This window comes from Podarcis muralis, chromosome 3 (genome assembly GCF_964188315.1).
Source record: "Podarcis muralis chromosome 3, rPodMur119.hap1.1, whole genome shotgun sequence".
Classification (NCBI taxonomy): Eukaryota; Metazoa; Chordata; class Lepidosauria; order Squamata; family Lacertidae; genus Podarcis; species Podarcis muralis.
The window spans coordinates 103,724,832-103,733,366 of NC_135657.1; positions in this window are offsets into that span (position 1 = coordinate 103,724,832).

Below are 8,535 nucleotides of genomic sequence, written 5' to 3' on the forward strand. Positions count from 1 at the left end.
CAGAGTCGGTCATGACTGGACCTAATGGTCAGGGGTCCCTTTACCTTTAAGCAACATTAACATACAGAGACTTCCTTCCGAGTATACAGTTGTAGTATAAAGCCTACAATCCTCTTCACATAATTAAGTGTTGTTGAGCAAAGAATGAGATTTCCAGGTAAATATGGATCTGGATCTGGAAGGTTGATCTAGGTTTTCCTTGTTGTTCCTAAGAAGAGCTGATCACTTCACCTGCTGTTTTTTAAAAAACAAAACACCCAAACAGGGATGCAGGCTGGTGGTTAAAAGATCAAAGACTATAAATGTGTCAAACTCTGAAATGCAAATCACCTGCCACAAAGTTGAAGGAGCAATTCCTGCATTGACACCTTAGTGTCAAAGGCTCCAATTAGGTTGAACTGATGGAAAAGAAAAGGCCAAAGACAACATATTTATCGCCTATTCGGATTTGTTATCTCCCCATGTTGAGTTGGACAATGGCATGAAAGTCTATCATTCCGAATTATCTCTCCCTAAATTTGTCAATTGACCTATCCATTCATGGTGAAGTTTCATGCAATTGCTGAAGAGAGACTGGGGCCTGAGGGGAAACCACCACTGCAAATAAAGCAGCAAAGAAAATATGTCTCTTATACTTTGACATGTTCCATAGTTCTCCAAAGGCATCGACTCATCATGAAGATTTTTGATCTGGCATTTTTAGCTGCTCCTGATGTATATAACTATCTTTGTGTGGTAACTTGCATTTCATAGGTAGCTGGAAAAAGTTTCTGCTATATTTCTATCAGCTTAACATTATATGTCAATTTTACCAGGAAATATTTGGCAGCCCTCCCATGTGTTGAAAGAACATGGGGGTGGGGTGGGGGTGGATTATAGTGTTGTGCCAACATCCCTGCCATGGAAATGTTTCTCTGCCACCTGTGTGGGAAAGGCTGTTATTCAATTCCTATTCCTGGGAACTTAAAAATCTGCCTTATATAGAGTCAGAGTTAGCGGATGAAACGAATACAGTAGTACCTCTGGTTACGAACTTAATTCGTTCCGGAGGTCTGTTCTTAACCTGAAACCGTTCTTAGCCTTAGCTAATGGGGCCTCCCGCTGCCGCCACACGATTTCTGTTCTCATCCTGAGGTAAAGTTCTTAACCCGAGGTACTACTTCCAGGTTAGCGGAGTCTGTAACCCAAAGTAACCTGAGGTGTTTGTAACCTGAGGTACCAGTGTAGTGGGTCCAGCGGTCAAGAAGGCAGTTTCTGCCTGTGTTGTAGAGGGAAGGAAGGGGCAGATGGGGCTCGTCCACCTGGGAAGGTAGCCCATCTAGCAGAAGGGAAACTCTGATCCTAAACATCGGCCGCTTTGTGGGGTATATTTGGGAGAAAAAAAGGCTAAGGAGTAAACCCTACACAAATCCAGAGTGGACTCTTGTAGGCATCCTTGTGGCAACTCCTGCAGCCCAACTGTTGCCAAAGATATTGCTTTCCTTTCCTCGGGACCACATCAGCGTGGCCACCTGGGCAGTCCAGGACTTCCATACACACTACCTAGGGAGGTCACTTGGGTGCTGCTAACATAGCTGGATGACTTCAGCCCTGGAGATGCAATCTATTGCCAACAATGGTCCCATCTTTCCAGAGTTTCAGGCAGGAACCCTTCCCAGCTCTCCTGAGAGGGATTCAATTTGGGACTTCCTGTGGATAAAGCACTACTAGTGGAGCTATAGACCATCAGCCCCCTGCCCTACATCCAATCTCCTCCAGGCAAGGAGGAACCTGACCCAACCAGACTCCCTCTTCATATGGAGCAGCTCTACCTATGCATCGAACCCAATGGGAAGTGCACTGGTGGGGCTGGTGGGCCCTCATGCATTCCTTCCATCCATGGAGCAGTGGGCTGTGTAAGCACTGGTGTGCTTTTGAACTGCCAGGTTGGCAGGAGCTGGGACAGAGTAAGGAGGTGCGGGTGGTGCTGATCAGAAGGTCGGCGGTTCGAATCTGCACGACGGATTGAGCTCCCGTTGCTCTGTCCCAGCTCCTGCCAACCTAGCAGTTCGAAAGCATGCCAGTGCAAGTAGATAAATAGGTACAGTACCTCTGAGGTGGGAAGGTAAACAACGTTTCTGTGCACTCTGTTTTCCATCACGGTGTTCCATTGCACCAGAAGCAGTTTAGTCATGCTGGCCACATGACCCAAAAAGCTGTCTGTGGACAAACACCGGCTCCCTTGCCCTGAAAGCGAGATGAGCGCTGCAACCCCACAGTCGCCTTTGACTAGACTTAACCATCCTAGACAGCATCTTAAAAAGCAGAGACATCACCTTGCCAACAAAGGTCCGTATAGTTAAAGCTATGGTTTTCCCAGTAGTGATGTAAGGAAGTGAGAGCTGGACCATAAAGAAGGCTGATCACCGGAGAACTGATGCTATTGAATTATGGTGCTGGAGGCTTGAGAGTCCCATGGATTGCAAGAAGATCAAACCTATCCATTCTTCAGGAAATCAGCCCTGAGTGCTCACTGGAAGGACAGATCCTGAAGCTGAGGCTCCAATACTTTGGCCACCTCATGAGAAGAGAAGACTCCCTGGAAAAGACCCTGATGTTGGGAAAGATTTAGGGCGCAAGGAGAAGGAGCTGACAGAGGACGAGATGGTTGGACAGTGTTCTCGAAGCTACCAGCATGAGTTTGACCAAACTTCGGGAGGCTGTGGAAGACAGAAGTGCCTGGCATGCTCTGGTCCATGGGGTCACGAAGAGTCGGACACGACTAAATGACTAAACAACAACAACAACCATCCAGGGGTCCTTTACCTTTACCGATTCTATTGTATTCTTTTTTAGCTCTATGTTGTCACCCAGAGGCAAATGCGAAGAGAAGGTCCATCAGCAACTAATTAGCTATCTTACAAACATTCCCCCCTAAAAAAATATAAATAAATAGGGAAACTACTGTAACCAGGAGGCTGTCTTGTGTGCCTCCAAGAAACAATAATTAATCTTTTTTGAAAGGGTTGATTGCATTGTGCTGAAGCAGAAAATGAAAACCACATTTATTGACTGAAAGAGAATTTTAAATCTTTTTAGAAAGAATTTTCTGACTGGCTCCTCTTTCCTATCTCGAAGCCTTCTCTGAAAACTTTAGCATTAGCACTTTTAGGATAAAATGCAGACAGCTCACAGTGAGAAAGATTAATGGGAGCTGTTATCACGAGTCAAGGTAAAAATCTTTTCATGTCTAAGGAGGTGTTGAAGCTCTGCCATTTTACATCAGCAGATGAAAGGAAGCCGCAGTTAGCAATATTACTAGATCTGTTATAGGCTAAGTGCTACTGGTGAAATAATAAAACTCAGTGGTAGATTTAGCACTTTGCCCTTCAGGAAGGAAAACACGTCTTATTTCTAACACTGTCTCAATGTGCAGTGCAGCTTTCTATGCTAGTTTCTAAACACAGCCTCCCTTTGTGTCAAAGAGAGTGTTGATCCACTATATATGTATATAAAAACCCATAAATCTTTCTGTTAAAAAGAAAGGTCATCTAGATTTGATAAGAATTTAATTCTAGAGTCTTGCTTGGGGAAACAAGGTTTGGGAAGCAGTTTCCAGAAAGTAGTTATGTACAGCCCCCCAAAAAACCCCTAAAGTCTAATGGCACTTTTAAATACCTCCACATTTCTGCTTCTTTTCCCCTTCCAAGGAAGGTTCTTCTGGAAAGACATCCCCTTTATGATGGATTTTGTAACGTACAAACATTTTCTGCAGTATAGCGACCACATATTTATCATTTGCTTAGGAATGCGAAAAGCCGTCTAGCACCTGGATATTAAACTAAGTTGCCTTTCAGCACATCAAAGGTAACATCTACAACAGTTCAGGTTTTCGGAAACTTTTCATGTTTCACTTGTTTAAGCACAGTAGACATTTTCCTAGCTACAGGCAGTTTCATACCAACTCCTAACAGATCGAGGACACTATACAGCCTTAAATAGCTCAGGACCGCAATACCTCAAGGACCACCTATCTCCATATGAACCTGCTCAGACCCTGAGATCATCTTCTGAGGCCCTTCTTTGTGTGTCTCCTTCTCAAGAGGTCCAGAGGGTGGCAACATGAGAACAGGCCTTCTCTGCAGTGGCTCCCCATCTATGGGATGCTCTCCCCAGTGAAGTTTGCCTGATGCCTTCATTATACACCTTTAGGCGCCAGGGGAAGAGGTTCCTTTTTAACCAGGCCCTTTCGTTGATCTGATTGACATCCAATGCCCTTTTAAAATGTGTTGGGGCTAAACATGGATTAAAAGCCATATAAGCAAACTTAGGGACGCGGGTGGCGCTGTGGGTAAAACCTCAGCGCCTAGGACTTGCCAATCGCATGGTCGGCGGTTCGAATCCCCACGGCGGGGTGAGCTCCTGTCGTTTGGTCCCAGCTCCTGCCCACCTAGCAGTTCGAAAGCACAATTAAGTGCAAGTAGATAAATAGGTAACACTTTCTAGCGGGAAGGTAAACGGCGTTCCGTGTGCTGCTCTGGTGCCGGTTCACCGGAGCAGCTTCGTCACGGTGGCCACGTGACCCGGAAGTGTCTGCGGCCAGCGCTGGCTCCCGGCCTCTAGAGTGAGATGAGCGCACAACCCTAGAGTCTGTCAAGACTGGCCCGTACGGGCAGGGGTACCTTTACCTTTTAAGCAAACTTAGTAGTGTCAGTTGAGAGTAGTGCCAGTTGAGTGCTGGTGGTTGCTAGGTTGCGGAGGTCCTTGTGACACGCCCTTCATTGTGACACCTCCCTCTGCTGGCTCCTTGGTCACTAGGGCTCTAGAGGCATAGCCATCTCCTTTGGTTTGATCATTCAGCAAGTGAGAGAAAGTGGATGGAGATGTAAGTATATCTTCTCATCAGCATCTGCATTCAGTGCTGGTAATGCTCCCTGACAGTCTTAGGGAATGTTTAAAATAGGGAGGTCCTAAGGAAAAGCAGGACATTCCAGGAGCAAATCAGAAACTGGGACAGCTTCTGTAAATCTGGGACTGTCCCTGGGAAATAGGGGCACTTGGGGGGTCTGTTACCTGGCCTTTGACACCAGAGTTGTATTTTCAAGACTCTCCCTGTTGACATCCAATGCCCTTTGTTTTGGAGGGTGTTATTGGGCTGTTTTTGTTTTTATTATGTATTTTGTATTTTTATATTGTGATTTTATCCTGTTAACTGCCCTGAAATCTGTGGGTATAGGGCGGTATACATATTTAATTAATAACAACAACAATTATAATTTTGGATGGTTGTGACTTGCCCTGGGACCTGCTGGTGAAGGAGGGTAATAAAATGAATAAATACAAAAGGGGTGATTTCTGGTTTTCCACTGTTCAGCAATACAGTGGTACCTCGGGTTACATACACTTCAGGTTACAGACTCTGCTAACCCAGAAATATTACCTCAGGTTAAAAACTTTGCTTCAGGACAAGAACAGAAATCGTGCAGCAGTGGTGCAGCGGCAGCGGGAGGCCCCATTAGCTAAAGTGGTGCTTCAGGTTTAGACCAGTTTCAGGTTAAGAACGGACCTCCGGAACGAATTAAGTACTTACCCAAGGTACCACTGTATAGGACTAGAGAGGCAGAGAGGTAGGTTAAACAGCTAATGCTCAGTAGGTGCAGGAACAACAGAAGCTTGACTATAAAGGAATAAATTTCATTTTACATACTTGTAAAAAGCTGAACATGGATTAAAAGCCATATAAGGAAACTTAGTAGTGTCAGTTGAGAGGAGTGTCAGTTGAGTGCTGGTGGTTGCTAGGTTGCGGAGGTCCTTGTGACATGCCCTTCATTGTGACACCTCCCTCTGCTGGCTCCTTGGTCACTAGGGCTCTAGAGGCATAGCCATCTCCTTTGGTTTGATCATTCAGGGAGTGAGAGAGAAAGTGGATGGAGATGTAAGTAGACTTTCTCATCAGCATCTGCATTCTGTGCTGGTAATGCTCCATGACAGTCTTAGGGAACATTTAAAAGATTAAGATCAGGAATGATTTAAAGGCTTCAGCCAGCCCTTCTGGGCATCTTTATGACTCCACCCACTGTTTTGTAACAGTGAAGGGAAGTGACTGTGGATTCTGCTTACACTTTAGGAAAAGGAAAACTAAGAAGATGTCATGCCTTGGAAAAGGGCGTTCTTTTTAGGCACTTGATAACTCGCCATGGGAGCATTAAGCATGCCCTCTGGAGAGGGTGATATCTTGCATTGTATTCCTCCCCTTCCTGTCTCCCAGTACAGCCAAACATTCAGCATGCTGATGTTTCTTCTATAGTAATATTAGTATGTGGTATTTGATGTTTCCCTTTTAAACATCCCTTCTCCACACTAAGCAAACCCACCTCTTTCAATGAGATGATGAGAATTGTCTTATAATATCCAGAGGGTGCTATTCTGGCTACAGTATTCAAGCACTCTCTTCACAGGATACCCATTGTGATGTGCCTAGGAAAGTGATCCGTCTTGAGCTTTGAGTCGTGAATGCCCAAACCAGTTTAGGGATGTAGATCAGGAGAGTATTGTGAGTCCCATTTCTCACATTTGAACAGGCCTTCTCTGCAGTGGCTCCCCATCTGTGGAATGCTCTCCGCAGGGAAGTTCGCCTGGCGCCTTCATTATACACCTTTAGGCGCCAGGCAAAAACGTTCCTTTTTAATGAGGCCTTTGGTTGATCTGTTTGACATCCTATGCCCTTTAAAAATGTGTCTCTTTTCGGGGGGGGGGGTGTTGTTGTTGTTATTCTGATTCTATATATGTTGTGATCTTTTCTGTGAACTGCCCTGAGACCTCCGGGAATAGGGCGGTATATAAATAATAATAGCAATAATAATAATAATAATGATAATAATGATAATAATAATAATAATAATAATAATAATAATAATAATAATAATAATACAGCACGGGTCCCATTGAGTTCAGCAGGATTTGTTTCCTGGTAAATGTGCATAGAATTGTAGCTTTAACCTTAGTTTTCATTATAATGTGGTAAAGTCTCACTGATTTAACCCTAAGTATGCAAAGGAGATACTTAGTATGCAGAGGACATACTTAGTATGCATACTAAGTATGCAGAGGGACGCGGGTGGCGCTGTGGGTTAAACCACAGAGCCTAGGACTTGCCGATCAGAAGGTTGGCAGTTCAAATCCCCGCGACGGGGTGAGCTCCCGTTGCTCAGTCCCAGCTCCTGCCAACCTAGCAGTTTGAAAGCACGTCAAAGTGCAAGTAGATAAATAGGTACCACTCCGGCGGGAAGGTAAACGGCGTTTCTGTGCGCTGCTCTGGTTCGCCAGAAGTGGCTTAGTCATGCTGGCCACATGATCCGGAAGCTGTACGCCGGCTCCCTTGGCCAATTAAGCGAGATGAACGCTGCAACCCCAGAGTCTGCCACGACTGGACCTAATGGTCAGGGGTCCCTTTACCTTATGCAGAGGACAATACTGTACAACTGTACAGTAGTAAGGCTTATAGGAACGTTGTACAGTAGTAAGGATTATAGGAAAGTGAAACTTGCATGCATTGCTAGATATATATATTGATCTGCTAATACAAAACAGCCAATTTTATTTAGTCACGGCAAGGCTTTATCAGTGCCTTCCATAGTTGTTACAGTACTGAGAATCCCAGCATTTATTTGAAGAAATAGGATTCTAGACTATGGCAAAACCCTAAAAGAACAGGGCACATTTACATTGCAAACACAAATATAATACCTTCTCTAGCATACCTTGTGATATGCAGTTTTACAAGAAAATGTTATCCCTTCTTAAGATTCCTTGGGAACAAGGTAATTTGAGAGGCACAAATACAAGATGGGTGACACCTGGCTTGAGAGCAGTACATGTGAAAAGGATCTAGGAGTCTTGGTTGACCACAAACTTGACATGAGCCAACAGTGTGACGCGGCAGCTAAAAAAGCCAATGCAATTCTGGGCTGCATCAATAGGAGTATAGCATCTAGATCAAGGGAAGTAATAGTGTCACTGTATTCTGCTCTGGTCAGACCTCACCTGGAGTACTGTGTCCAGTTCTGGGCACCACAGTTCAAGAAGGACACTGACAAACTGGAACGTGTCCAGAGGAGGGCAACCAAAATGGTCAAAGGCCTGGAAACGATGCCTTATGAGGAACGGCTAAGGGAGCTGGGCATGTTTAGCCTGGAGAAGAGGAGCTTAAGGGGTGATATGATAGCCATGTTCAAATATATAAAAGGATGTCATATAGAGGAGGGAGAAAGGTTGTTTTCTGCTGCTCCAGAGAAGCGGACACGGAGCAATGGATCCAAACTACAAGAAAGAAGATTCCACCTAAACATTAGGAAGAACTTCCTGACAGTAAGAGCTGTTCGACAGTGGAATTTGCTGCCAAGGAGTGTGGTGGAGTCTCCTTCTTTGGAGGTCTTTAAGCAGAGGCTTGACAGCCATATGTCAGGAGTGCTCTGATGGTGTTTCCTGCTTGGCAGGGGGTTGGACTCGATGGCCCTTGTGGTCTATTCCAACTCTATGATTCCATGATTCTAAACC